Source organism: Strigops habroptila, chromosome 5 (assembly GCF_004027225.2).
Source record: "Strigops habroptila isolate Jane chromosome 5, bStrHab1.2.pri, whole genome shotgun sequence".
Lineage (NCBI taxonomy): Eukaryota > Metazoa > Chordata > Aves > Psittaciformes > Psittacidae > Strigops > Strigops habroptila.
In genome coordinates, this window is record NC_044281.2 from 44,424,110 (window position 1) to 44,439,154 (window position 15,045).

The following is a 15,045-nucleotide window of genomic DNA, read 5'->3' on the forward strand; positions in this document are numbered from 1 at the left end:
TGAGAGTTGGGCTTGTTCAGCCCAGAGAAGAGAAAGCTCCAGGGAGACCTTAGAGTGGCTGCCGGTATCTAAAGGGGCCAGGAAGAAACATGGAGAGAGGCTATTTACAAGAACATGTAGGGATAGGTCAAGCGGGAATGGCTTTAAACTGACAGAGGGGAGATTTAGATTAGATCTCAGGATGAAGTTCTTCCCTGTGAGGGTGGTGAGGTGCTGGGACAGGTTGCTCAGAGAAGCTGCGGCTGCCCCATCCCTGGCAGTGGTCAAGGCCAGGTTGGACAGGGCCTTGAGCAACCTGGTCTAGTGGAAGGTGTTCCTGCCCATGGCAGGGAGGTTGAAACTAGATATCTTTAAGGTCCCTTCCAATCCAAACCATTCCGGGATTCTATGAAACCAGTGACACTTGTCCTCTCACATTAGAGAGATTTCAAAATACTGTATCTTACTGCTGAATGAGAGTCCCACACAGCTGTTACAGTGGTCATTTAACTTACTTATCTTCAGTTAAACTAGGAATGACAAGCTTTTGGAAAAATGTACCAGTAAATCATCCTAAAGCAGTGACCCATTTTGCTAACAAGAACCTAGAGAGATCTTATGTCCTAGAAGGGTGAAAAAGCCGCTATTTTCCAAGATCTTTTGTGTTGCCAAAATGAAACATCAATATTCTGCTGCTCACATCGCGAACACAAGGCTGCCTGTTTTATTTTTTTTAATTGTTAAGAAAATGGACTAAATAAAAATAGGTGTGTTTAGGATGTACTCCCACCATCCTAAACAAGTAAGCAAAAAGGAAGGGTTTTTTTTTTTTTTTGGGAATAGCATGGGAAATAGCATGGGAAATAGCATACCTATTTTTAAGTTCTGAAATGTATTTCAGCTTTTAGATCATCAACAAAATGCAATTTAAGAAAAATAATGAAAATCATCATCTTTATGTATGTACTACTTCTGCATAATAATTCCCACTGAAAGGATATTACCAAGAAGTCTTTTAAGTACAAAGCAAACAGACAAACCAACTGAATTACAGAAACATGTTTCATAGTAACCACCGGATTTTATACCATCATGCTGAGAAAGGTACCTTGCTCAGTTTTCACTCTTCTCAATTCTTTCTAAAAGAAGACATTGTAAAATAGCTGGTTTTTACAAGATTGCAGGTATGCAGTTAAGGTAAGAGAGCTATCCACAGTCTTAATACTATTCATTACAGGTGGCAAACTCATCTAAATATTGGCAATGTGTCTTTAAGTAGCACGATCTAAATCAGCAATTTGCTAACTTGCTACACTGGAAGAGAAACATTCTGCAGTTTCATAATATGAATGAATTTGCAATATGTTTTAAAGTGTCCCTTTGCAGGAACAACAGTGCTTTTCTGTAACATCACTGGTTCCAAATAATTCAAGGATCACAACCAATTTTAATAAATACTAACTTGCTCAAGACATGTGCATAAATTTATGTTGATGTAATAGTTAAAGAGAGTTTACTAATAGTTTTACGCTTTAAATGGTATTATAACAGAATGGTATTTGAGTAAAGTGACCTACTGATCAATCTTCTGTATAGACATATGTACTATTATCTAAGTTAATGTTGAATTAATTATATTTTTCAGCTAATAGCAGTTATCCAATCTTCTGCAAGCCAACTGAAATATTAACATTAAACTTTTATCAGGTAAAGTTTTACTTTCTCCAGCTGTGAAATTTCATAGCACACACAAGGTACTTGGTAACTTTAGCAAGGTCTCTTGAATATGAATATTTGGGATTTGTAAGTCTGTAAAGAGGCCAGAAGTTGGGATGCAACTAACAACCAAGCGCTCCCTTCTTCTTTCTAAAAAAAAAAAAAAAAAAAAAAAAAAAAAACCAAAACCAAAAAAACCCAAAAACCCACAACCCAAAAACAAAGGACACCACCCCCCCCAAAAAAAAACCAAACCCAAGACCTTTATTCTGAGTTGTTCTTAACTAATTACAGAGCTGTTGTATGGTAACACACAGTGTATTTATCCACATTGGAAGACATCTCACTGTTTCACACCTACAGAATACAAAAGCCAAGGACTTTGACTAATGCCAGTATCTATTTGTTGAATTTCCTTTCAGACTGTGTAATACTATTTCTTATTCAAGAGATGAAATTGTGTTAAAAAACACAACTGAAGCATATGTGTAATGGGTATATATTTAATTCTATACTCTGAGAATACAATATAAACTGAAAGCTACTATATGAGAACTTCATTCAACACAATGAGTGTCTTCCAGTCAGAACACCTACATGTCACACTATTCCAGGCTGCCATTATGGCTACTGTCAACTGTTCATTTGCCTACAGAATCTAGCCTGTGAAAATGTCACTTGCTGTCGCTCAAAGGCTTAAATTACGCTTGAAATAAAAAGAAAATTAAAGGGAAAAAAGATATATACCTGAACCAATATAAATGTCTACACTGGAAAATATATAAAACTTCCAAACAAGAATTAGTAGCATAAGCAAAAATACTGTGTTGGAATTATCTAGGTGAGGTTAAGTTATAATACATTATAATATATACAGTACATATATTATACAGTTTTTCCCTGTGTGCCTTCTATTGAAGGTGTACCTGTGGCCAGGTTTCCTTCTCCATTTCCTGTTGCCTTTTTCAGGACAGCATGTAGATACTTTCTCATAAACTACTATCAAATTATACACAAGATTCAACAATGAACACTTCCATTTATGTATCAATAGTGTAGCAATAACAGCATTTTGGTTTTTTAACATCTGCCAGTGGCTGGTTTGAATAACTGGTGCTGGTTATTCTGACCAGCAGGTGCTTCTCCCAGATGTAGGTGTCCCCACAACAAAGACCCGACCAAGTTGGCTTTTCTCCCTGACTCTGTCCTCATTCCCTTGGCTGTGTGTTGAGCTGTCTGCAGTCCTCTCCAGTTAAGCAAGAATTTGGTTCCCTGTTCTATTCCCGATGGACTGGTGGGAAGAGACGAACTCTTGGCAGTCCCACGGCTTTGCAGACAGCCCTGGTTTGAAGCTGGCACAGTTAGCTTGGATCACCAGCATTTACCCACATCTGATCTAGCCTTGCACCACTGGCGGATGAACCACAGCACAGACACCTCTTTTTTAGTATTTTCATTCTCCTTAACCATTTCAGTAGATTTTAATCATGATTATGGGCCTTCAAGAATGTGAATCTATAGTAAGGTGAAAAAAAAAACAAACCCCAAAATGAAATACCTGAATGAAAAAAAAAAGCACCTCCACAACCTTTCAGGCTACCTTCATGTGAAGAAAAACAATGGTTTCTTAGGTTTCCATTAACAGCTAGATTTTAATTTTGCTACTTTTGAGCTTCTTTTTAAAGTACTGTTTTGGGTTGTTCCCCCCCCTCCCCCCCCCCAAGGGATTATGAAAACAAAAATCAAGGATCTGAATTTGGTTTGGTGTTACCACAGAAAATAATAACATAATTTATCCTAGGTACTAAATTCTAACTATATACCTCCTTGAAATATTTTGTGTAATTGACAAATAATGACAGCTGCTCTTTGCTGTTATTTTAGACCCATAGCACTTTAAGGAAAACCAAAGATGATGTGGCTTTTACTTCACAGAAATTTCTTGATATATGACACGAAAACTTAAGGATAGATATTTGTAAAACTTCCTAACATCATGGACTAAAATAATAAAAAAATCCCCAAACTTTCTGGAGACATCCAGGTTACTGTGACTGTACGAAGCCAACTCTTAGGCAACTAATTCAGAAGCTGCGTGCATGTATGCCTAGCTTCACTAAGAAAAATTATATATTAAAAAAAGATGAATTTTAACAGTTTTGCTATGATGTTGTTAATTTTAAAGAGAAATGCAGTACAGGATCAGAAATTTTTGCATTACTTCAATATTTAACTTTGAAATTACGATTAACCACTGAGCTTATTAATTTGGTAACAGTAAGAAAAGCGTTCGGAATATTTACTTTTGTTCAGGGTGCCTGCTGTTCCAATTTTTCAAAATGGAAAGGCCCTTGTAGTTTGCAATATTTATTTACAATATCTGTTTCCAGAAAAATTCAAAACATCAGCCCATATTTTATTTGAAAATTTTTTCAGAAGGACCAGCTGGAAATGAAATGGGGACCATTAGAAAAAAACCATCCTGCTCTGGTGAAGTAAGCAAAACTTGGTGGAAGAGGTACAAAATTTTCTGCTAAGGCAGAGAACAACCTATCAAATCTATCATATTTAAAACATACTCTAAAATTTGGTTTTAAAATGTACCTAAAATCAGTGATATTGTAGAGCAACATTAGAGGAACATCTCCCGGCCCCCCCCCCCCCCCCAATCCTTTAAATAATTTCTGTAGAACTAACTTTTAAATTAAGTAGGTTTCCCTTTATTAATTTTAAGAACTTAGAATTAGTTTATATCTTGCATTAGAGTAACTTGAGATTTCACAAAAAAACCAACCCTTTCATATGAGAAGATGAGAGAGAGATGGAAAATTGACTGTTCTCAGAAAAACAGTAGGGTTTCAGAAAAGACAATTGGGCTCCTTGGTTTTAATGACAATTGAGGAAAAATTGTCTGTCAATCCGGACTGCAGACTGCTTTAGGGAGAAAAATGATGCAACATGACACTGTTCCTTCTCTGTCTTAGAATAACTACAATCAGAACATTAGTAATGACACAGTTCTAAGACAAACTATTTAGAGAAGCACCGTGCATGCATCGCCAAGTCATATGTTTCATACCTCAGTATAATTAAACAGCCTTATAACTTCTGAAGTTTGGATAGTGAGAGGCCTGATTTTGTGCAGTGATATATCATGAGTCCCAGAATTACGCAGTTCAGAAAGTTCTGAGACTACACGGCTTGCAGCTGGAGATGGCACAGGGGACTAAACATGTCTATCATCTTATTGCACAGAATTAAAAAAAAAAAAAAAAAAAAAAAAAAATCTATCTAGCTACTAGATTTTTCCATGTACTGTTTAAAAAGATAAAACACAAGAAACAGATGTAAATGTCACTAATCCTTCTTAAGTCTGCATAACCAGTTTTCTGTTTTATTAATGCTGATATATTTTTGCACCCTTGTAGGTGATTAATGAGAAAAAAAATATTATGAGGACTTGTAATGTATCATTCTGGTTTCTCTTACATGCTGAAATAAATACTACAAATCTCCAAGTGACATGTCAGTTTACAAATAAGGAAAATCTACAGTGCTCATACTCAAAACTCCTATATGGATAATTAAAAAACCCATAAATTCAAAACTCTTTTCTACTACACAATTTAAAGCTTTTTGAAACTTACAGTTTTGGAAATGTGAGATTTCAATACACATCCGCACCACAGCAAGGACACCATTTGGCAGATGGCTGATCTTGGCACTATGGCTGTGTGTAACCTTCCTAGTGCACCACAGAGGCAGACTGCTCCTCCGTAGCACTTCAGTCACGCCGAAGTAGCTACAAGACTGTTGTAGTGAAGTTGACTTGCATCAGCTAACTCAAGAGTATGGGTAGAAAGATGTGTAACCTTCAATACCCATCTGTGCAGACTCACCCTGAGAAAAAGGGGAGCAAATCTGGGGCCAGAATAAAACTGTAATTCTGGAGAGTAAGTGAAATGAGGGAAGATTAGTACTGTGTGAGAATGGGTAATGAACTTGAAATAGAAACCATCTGACATTAGAAATTAGTTGGATGAGGGAGAATGAAAACAGAGATGCAGGACATGAGACATACAAGGAACTAGCATACAAGTAAGACTGGCTGAATGCGAAACTGAGAACCAAGAAGAATGAAATCGTGACTTTAAAAAAAGATGCCCAGGCCAACCATACTTTCGATTCCTACTCTCTTCATGGAGGATCACTGATCTCACTTTTCTGACTTGAAAGAATCTTCATGGAGTGAGTACTCCAGTTCTGCAACTAATGTACAAAGTATACAAATCTCAGCAGCCCGTCAAAAGAGCTGGCAAGGAAAGCTCCTAGAACTGAAAATGTTTATGCAAAATAACCTTGCCTTCAGAGGCTGGGTTTGCCAGATATTCCTAGGTGAAAACCTGTTGCTAAAGGCACAGTAAAGCATGAAGGCAAATCCTTAATTCTATCTGCAGAGCAAGGTCTCAAAACTATATATAGTATGGAAGATCTCGAACCACACACTGAACAATTAAAAATAATGGATAGCTGCATACTGATTAAATGCCATCTATTTAAGGATTTCCTTCTATAGAGAAAAATGGCATGTTATCACATAATTAAAGACTTCATGATAATGTACAAAGTACAAGTGGGTAAACCAAGGTCACTAAGGTTTTGAAGTATTAAGACTGCAAGCACAATAATGCATATTAAATACAAAAAGCCCCTGCATTTAAAAATAGATCAAATGGAACAGAAACAATGTCTGCACATACCTATACAGCTGTGACATTTTAGCATTGGTAGACAAAAAGAGTGAAAAATAAAAGCTAAGATGCTGAGAGTAAGAGCTAAATGTTTTTTTGGCTTTCCCAGAAACATCCCAAGGTTTATCCACATGTACATATTAAAACTTTAAGGAAATTACCAGTAAGACATTAACCTTACAGAAATAAATACTTTCCCTGTTCCAGTTTTTCACATACAAAAGATGTTTCTTCTTAGCCGAAATGCAAACCTTGATAATTCTTCCCTCCAAACATTTGGCTTTCCTTTACCAAATGTCATAGGCCGCCATTTTAGAACAAATAAAAACATATGCAAAGGTCTATCCTTGAAGGAAACAGTAACATCAAAACAAACCCAAAAATTTAACCTCAAGATGGCAGAGGTAAAAATAACCTCTCTCAGCTCAGTAGTGTTTATCTTTTTAATGAAAAAGGTCTTCCCTTCTGGGGGTCAAAAAAAAAAAAAGAAAAAAAGAGGGGGGGCAGGGGGGAAGAGAAATGCCTTAATTTCTTTATAAATTTGAGCTTTTCTCTAACAAACAGCTACTGTTTCCTTATTTTAGATCATGTAGGTCAGTTACACATGCCCCACTTTTTAACTCTTTCCCATCTTCTGTTCTCTTACAGCATCATCTGGGAGCTGAGCAAACCTAGAACGACACAAACACAATGGCACCAGGGCTGCGTCAGCCCCGATGCATCTGCCAGTGTCGACCGCCTTTGGTGATATACATGAGTAGACGTTTAGTGCCCTTGCAGTTAAACTTGGGCTGAAAAAAACCCTCAAAAAAGTAAAAAAAGGGTTTCATATGAAAGCTCTGACTTACGTAAAAAGATACTTGAAGGGACAATAAAACAAAATGCATTGCAAACACTGCATAAATGAGATACTTCATTTTTTAACGCAGATGTGAGACAGAACTCTGACCTTGTGTGCCCCAGCCCTGATGCTCTATGCATGGTAGTGCATCCATGCACTAACTATGCAATTCCAATGATTTTCTGTTCATACTGCTTGAAAAAAATACCAGTTATAAAGATCTGCAGAATGAGCCCTTTCCCAGCAGATCCAGGCTGCCCAGATATGCGTAAAGGAGTTATGAATGCCGAACAAACTTTGTACTAAGTAGATGGATTTTCACTGTGTTGAACTGCACTGTGTTGCACTGCAGGTGAAAAGAACATCAACAGGGCCACAGCGTCCTAACAACAAAATAAGGTTTATTCTTCAAATAAACAGCTAATAAGAGCTATTCAAAGATCAGATTTGGGAACTAAGTAGCTTATTCATGAACTTATTTATCCATTCAACTTCATTTTACATGCTTCACTTTGAAAAGTCTCAGGTGAAGTTTCCATATTCAGAAGAATGAAGTTGTACCTCATTTTGGACCTGTCTACTAAAACAAAGAAAAGCAAATATGTAAATTTCTAGTGAATTGAAGTGTCCCATTAGGAGTTCAATTATATTCTGAAATTATGTCTTAATTGGTTTGCTCTTAGATGAGCTGTACAGCTAACCAAAAATCTACTGCCATATAATCATCACTAAATTTCAGATATTACCACACATTAAATTAACAACAGATAATGAGTGGGAAAATTAGCTCTATTTCCATACCAGAAAAAATTCTTCCCACATTACCTAGAGTGTTTTCTATAGTTAGTTTCAAAATAGAAAAAATAACACACAAACAAAACTCTCCTGAATACCTAACAGGTATTTTGCTCAAAAGTTCACACATTCAAAATAAACAGCACAAGCACAGTGCACATCAGATTTGTGTCTCTAAAATTTAATTAAAAAGAAGTCACATTTTTAAACTTCTACAGAAACTGCCAAGAGATTGACCATTTTTTTTCCTCTGTGGAAAACAACCTGAAGACTCATATTCTTGCAACTACGAGGAAGAAAATAAATGGAGCGCCTTTAATTTAGATGATTTTTCACATCAGTAGGATAAATAAATTTACTGAAAAAAGTTGAAACTTCTGAACCGTGGTCAGACTCCTAAATTTCAGCTGCTATTCAATTTTGGTTATTTTTGAGGTAAAACCCTAACATCACTTACATAAAATTGCATAATATAGATTATTTTATGTACCTTTGCTGTCTGAAGGAAACGGATTTCAAAGATCTTGTCTGTAAATAATATATTCTTCAATATTTATGCCTCCAATGACCAACATCGTCAACAAGGATCTGAAGAAAAACACAAAGCATACATAAGCCAGGTCAGTTCCAACTAGACAGAGGATTTTTTTTTTTTTTTTTAATATATATTTAATTAAGAAGGCACAAAGTAAAATTGTGCATTAATTACATTAATTTATTAGCTGCTGTTAAAAACAAACAGACAAGCACCAATGCCATGGGAAGGCATTTATCTACTTGACGAATATAACAATTACTTGGCATTAGTGTATTTATGACTAAATATACCAAACTTGGGAAATTCATTGTTATCATACCAAAATAACAGCAGTAATCATCCCATGAGTTAAAAATGAGAAAAGACAAAATTACAAATTAGTATTAAAATGCGTTATATTATGAACACTAATAGCTTACACAAAGTTAAACCCCCCTAAACTTTGAAACGCCGAGTTAAAAGTAACTTTAAGACAACGTCCCTAAAAATGCCAGTTATGGTTTAAAAAACCCTACACTGCTCAAAGGATAACCATACAGTATCATTTATTAGTGCTGTTTTCATATTTCAGTACTGTAACTATGGAAAGATGAAGTTAAAAAAAAATTACTATGCTCATGGTAAGGTCAGCATTGATGAACTGGTCTATGTATGTGCTTCCTTTGGAATCAACTCATGCTAAGATGCCCAAGAGCAACTTTTGGGTTTTTTTCTTTTGCTTCCAGGTCTCAACTCCTTTCATCAAAAGAGAAACTACTTGTCTACCATAACCACGACAAAATTTCCATGGAGTAGTTGAGACTAACAGGGACTTTTTGAGAACATCTGGTCTACCCTGTTTGCTCAAGCAGGGCAACCTAGAGCTGGTGGCCCAGGCCCATACCCAGTTGGACTCTGAACATCTCCACAGCCTCTCTGCCAACCTGGTCCAGTGGTCAACCACCCTCACAGTAAAAAGGTGTTTCCTGATGTTTAGAATGTCCTGACATTCTCTGCTCTGGAGAACACTTCCTTAATGAAGGAACTTGAACCATAGCTGTGTGACATGAGACAGAAAGTTTGCTAACAGGCTGAAGTCAGTATAATCAACTCCTATATACACGCTTGATGGTCCTACTGGTACCTGCACAACCTAACACACGCTGCAATGCTTTTGAAATCTTTCATTGAGCAACAGATGCAATTAACTAGAGGACTAATCAAGTCAAAAAGCTTTCATCTTGTAAACTATTTTCCCCTCAGTTGATTCCACTTGGTTTAGTCTTTCGCAGATTACAGAGGAATCTAACTCTGAGCAAAGGAAAACCTTTTCCTGACTCCTGATAGTGTGCAACCACTGCAGCAATCCAACTGGGATTTTACACAAGCAACTAATTCATCTTGAATATACATCTTTAAAAAAAAAAAAAAAAAAAAAAATCTGTCATTTATCTCTCTACCCATCTATTTATTTGCAGGCCCAGATCACCTGATTGCCAGGAGTCAGGACACACATGGAAAAGTGATCAGATCACCAGATCACTTAGCAGGCTCTGTGGACAATTTATTGCTGCTTAAAGCCATGATAATTAAATACCTTTAAAAGCAAAATGACCAAGTTCTTTGCAGTTTGCCTATACCAACACAAAAAGTTATTTCATCTCAGCTTTATTATAATGCTATATATGAATTGTCCATATTTGTTTCTTAAATCAAATTAAACCCCTTAACTTTCATCACCTGAGAATAAACACCCTTCAAATCAACTTCTTCCACATAAAAGCAAGTTAATGAACACTTAAAGGGATACCCTCTGCTCTTTCTAGTGCTTCCAAAAATTAAAAGTCTTCGTAGGAACAGTAACTGTCCGATCAGCCCCTGAAATAAAATTGCATAGGCTATACCATGATCATGCTAACTCTTTTTTTCTAATGAAAAATCTGAAAATGGAATTGGACGTACACTGTGCCTTGATGCTTGCCAGACTGCGAGCTGGTGGATTGATATATGGGGAAAAATTTCCCAATACAAAATGATGCTATGAACTTACAAAAAACCTGCTGTGCAGGGACTGAAAGCGATGCTGTCCCAGCAGACTCACTACATTTTCAGATAAGGGTCAAGACAGTGTTGAGGGTCAGGAAAGGAATGGTAAAATGTGTTTCAGATAATCTAAGACTGATGAAATACCTTGAAGTGCAGAGAAGTAGTCTGTGAAACAAACAGGTGAACAAGTTCTGCTGATAAGCTGCTCAAAGTCATTAAACAACCCAATCGAAGATACCAAGTGTTACTGCTTTAAGGTATGCCATATCAACATTCAACCCAAGACATTACCTTTAACTCAAGATGTCTCCATCTTGTGCTGTTATGCCATATGGTTCTTTCATTAGCTATACCTGGCTTTGGTTGTACTTGTTTTATATGCCAAACCAATAAAGCCAGAGGAATTAACTGGTACAGAAGGCAAAACATAATCCATCAACACATTTGTTTAATAAGTTCAGTGTGGAAGATACTTATCAGTGATTACAAACCAGAAAGCACACCTGCTGACAGGGAGATCTTCAAATTTAAGATGCTCCAAGAACTGGAGCCCAAAGAAGGGCAAACACATAAGAAGGATCAACCACAGGAAAAGAAATGCAACTTTTCATCATGCCATTTTAAACACTTATTCCTCAAAATGGTTTAGAGTCTGTGACTTGTTTTCCCTAAAAGTGACTTCGCGGGTGGAGTACAGTGTTGAAGCTATCAATTGCCCTTCAAACTTAGCATTCCATTTTGTTAAGAAGTTGATTCATACCCAAATCTCCCCAGATTTTTTTAAGTGCCATTGAAGAAATTTTTCTTTTTTGCGTGACAAGTCAATCCTTCTCACTTTTCCTTTTGTGTCAATAGATGATATTTTCTTTCTTTGCTGGCACTGAACCACACAACCAAAATCCAGATATTTAAACTCTGTTCCCATTGAGGATGTTATTTCTGATAAAATGTCATCATGTTTCTCTCACACATTACAACTGCAATAATCGTAAAGGTATCATTAATATTGATCTCAAAACCTTTAAGCCTTCTCTGAGGAGTTTGAGCCTCGCATCAGTGGGAGAAAGTTTCCTGTGTGTTTCAGGGAAACCTTCTAAATCTCTGGGGCCTGTCCAATTTTGCTGAATGACACCCAAGTGTTTTGTTTTTTTTCTTCATGCGATTCTATGATCATCATTCTAACAGCCAGAAGGAGTCACTATGATCTCATCTTCAATTACTGTGAATTTACAAATGAAATTAAAACGTTTTCTTTTTAATACCACATTATCTTATCGACAATATTTTTCTGTATGTCATTTGAAACTGCCACAAAAAAAAAAAAAAAGGACACAGTTACACAGTACTAAAGGGACAGTATACCCCAGACATTTTCTGTCTTTAAGATAGCCTATAATCATAAGAGTCACAAAATTGTTTGGGTTGGAAGGGACCGTTAAAGATCATCTAGTTCAAACGCTCTTGCCATGGGCAGGGACACCTTCCACAAGACCAGGTTGCTCAAAGCCCCGTCCAACCTGGCCTTCAACACTGCCAGGGATGGGGCAGCCACAGCTTCTCTGGGCAACCTGTGCCAGCACCTCAACACTCTCGCAGTAAAGAACTTCTTCCTGAGATCTAATCTAAATCTCCCCTCTGCCAGTTTAAAGCCATTCACCCTTGTCCTATCCCTACCTCCCTTTGTAAAAAGCCCTTCTCCATGTTTCTTTTTGGCCCCTTTAGGTACTGGAAGCTGCTCTAAGGTTTCCCCAGTCTTCTCTGGGCTGAACAAACCCAGCTCTCAGCCTGTCTTCCATAGGAGAGATGGGCCAGCTCTTGGAGCATCTTTGTGGCATCCTCTGGACTTGTTCCAACAGGTCCATGTCCTTCTTATGCTGAGGACCTCAGAGCTGGATGTAGTACTGTAAGGGGAGTCTCAAGAGAGCAGAGTTGAGATGGAGAATCCTGTCCCTCGACCTGCAGGTCATTCTGCTGGTGATGCAGCCCAGGGCATGGCTGGTTTTCTGGGCTGCAAGCGCACACTGCCGGGTCACATTGAGTTTCTTGACAACCAGCATCTCCAAGTACTTTTCTTCAGGGCTGTTCTCAGTGCATTCTGCACCCAGCCTGTATCTGCGGTTGGGACTGACCCAGTGCATGTGCAGGCCCAGCTCTCAAGCCTATCACTGAACTAGAATGACAGTAGGATTTAACAATAAAGAGGAAAAAAATACTACGCTTTAAGATTATTCTAGCAAAAGCATGAATCCCTTAAGCTCTTGGTCAGCTCTTCATCCATCCCCAGGCACAGCTCCATGCACTCCAGCTCATCAGTGACATAGAGGGCAACACCCCCTCATCGTCTCCCCTGCCTGTCCTTCCTGAAGAGCCTGTATCCTTCCATTCGAACACTCCAGTCATAGGAGCCATCCCTCCACGTCTTTGTGATGCCAATAAGATCGTAGCCCTGCAGGTGTGTGCAGATCTCTAACTCCTCTTGTTTATCCCCCATGCTATGAATAATTCATGGCGGCATTTAAGTCAGGCCCCAATGAAGCCGACTTACTGGCTGGGGCTGGAATTCCTTTGTACAGCATATCAGATGCTCTCTTTTCTTCTTTTAATTTTGTTTTTTCTTTTATTATTATATCTTTAAAAAAGAAAAAAAAAAAGAAAAATCTCTAGCACCTTGTTTTGAATGTTTTTCCTCTAAATATCCTGGAGTATGAAGAGTTGGTTCTACAAGATTCTGCATCTTAGTCTGGTGCCAACCCACAAAACATATGTCTCTGCTCAAATGTAAGATTCTGTTTTGATTTTTTTTTTTTTGTATTTTCTTCCTGGACTAGGGACATTTATTTAGATACAACTCAACATTTAGTATATTCTAAGATATGAAACTTTTTAAATCCCAAATATCTTCTCATTAGTTTATTCCTGAACAGCAACTTTGAAGAAGCTAAGCTGTCTGAACACATGACAATAATCATTCAATGTAAATGCTCAAAAATCATTGGGGAAAAATTGTGGTTTAGATGCTATCTTTTTACTCATGTTTGCTACTAAGTCTTAAACCCATCAGGTTTATGTTTAACCTAAATATTGTATTGCATAGCTATGTAAAAACATCAATATGTTTTTCTAACGTCAATAGCTTTCCATTTGTCCCTACCGTAAATAGCTCTTTTGTTCTATTTCTGCATTATTTGGGATAAGGTAGATTTTCCACTATTATTGACACGATAGCACAAACATTTTACAAAAATAACTCAAATGCAGAAAATGATACAGCACACTCCACCCTGACCCCACAACCGGATTTCTTTACGTGAATCTCTGGGCTGGTCCAGAGCTTTGATGGTGAAACCTGGCTGCTCCATGGGTCGTGCTAACTGTCCGCACCCACCCCACATTGGGGGTTTGCTTTTAATTAGAATATCACAAATGCAAACAGAAGACACTCTAACCCCAGGAATTAAATATTTGCGTTAGTTTCAGCAAATTAGCTTCCCGACAGAACCAACTTCTACACAAGCATAAATCAAAAGTAACTTCGATGAAGTTATATGTGCTACTTTAAATCACACGGGTGAAAAATAACCATGCCCGAGCTTCATAAAGATGTTGAGGTATTAAAAGAAACCCATTAGCTTGGACAGCTGCAGAATCTCAGACCATTTTCTTTTAGATAAGGGAATATATAAAGGGCACTGCCACAGAAATACTACAAAGCCTTTGCAATCTCCATCAGTCATTTGCCTTTGGGAGGTATGTTTCTTAGTTGTGAGAGAAAAACCCAAACCAACAAACTTACAGTCCTATAATGATTATTTCACACTAAAACAAATGTACACAGAAAACTTTGTGCACAGAAATATCTGCATAAAGCTACAGAAGGGTAACAAAGTCTTTTCTAAACTTGTTTTTTAGTGGCAAATGTAAAGGGCTAGTAGATTTGAAAAACACTGAAGGGATCTTTGTTTTCCAGCTTTTTATTTTTCACACCTGATGTGCGTGGTGGAAGAGAAAGAATGCAACAGGAATAAGCACTGCACAAAACACACTGTGATCCTTAACAAGGTTACATTCTCCTCTGATTTTAGAATCCATGAGATGATTCAATATGGTTGCAAAGGCTACTACTGGAAAAAAAAAACAGGAGGAAAACATGCACTTTCTTTTCTTGTTCCACAATAATGCAGAAAAGACAACCACGATATTTTTTTTAATTAATAGTTTTAAGCGAGAAATAAATAAACCAGGTCTGTCTTGTTTTCGTCAGAGACAAGCAATCAAGAACTAATGAGATTGCACGACACCTGACTCTGCTCCTGTATTGTTCTAAGAATTTCATCCTGCTTTTAACTCTTATTTATCATTTTATGAACACCAACGTAACTGAACTTTCTAATTAGAATTAG

General features: G+C 37.3%; 1 protein-coding gene across 15 annotated transcripts in view; it reads right to left on the reverse strand.

The window, feature by feature from the left end:
* The window catches only part of MBD5 (methyl-CpG binding domain protein 5), a 152,088-nt gene that overhangs the window by 90,774 nt on the left and 46,269 nt on the right, over window positions 1-15,045 (reverse strand). For 14 of the 15 annotated variants that reach the window (XM_030486981.1, XM_030486977.1, XM_030486982.1 and 11 more), the window contains one exon: window positions 8,573-8,670. The gene's annotated coding sequence lies outside the window, so the exon portion shown is untranslated. Of the gene's footprint in view, window positions 1-8,572; window positions 8,671-11,148; window positions 11,927-15,045 lie in introns of those variants that run through there. The other variant, XM_030486983.1, reaches the window with a different exon arrangement.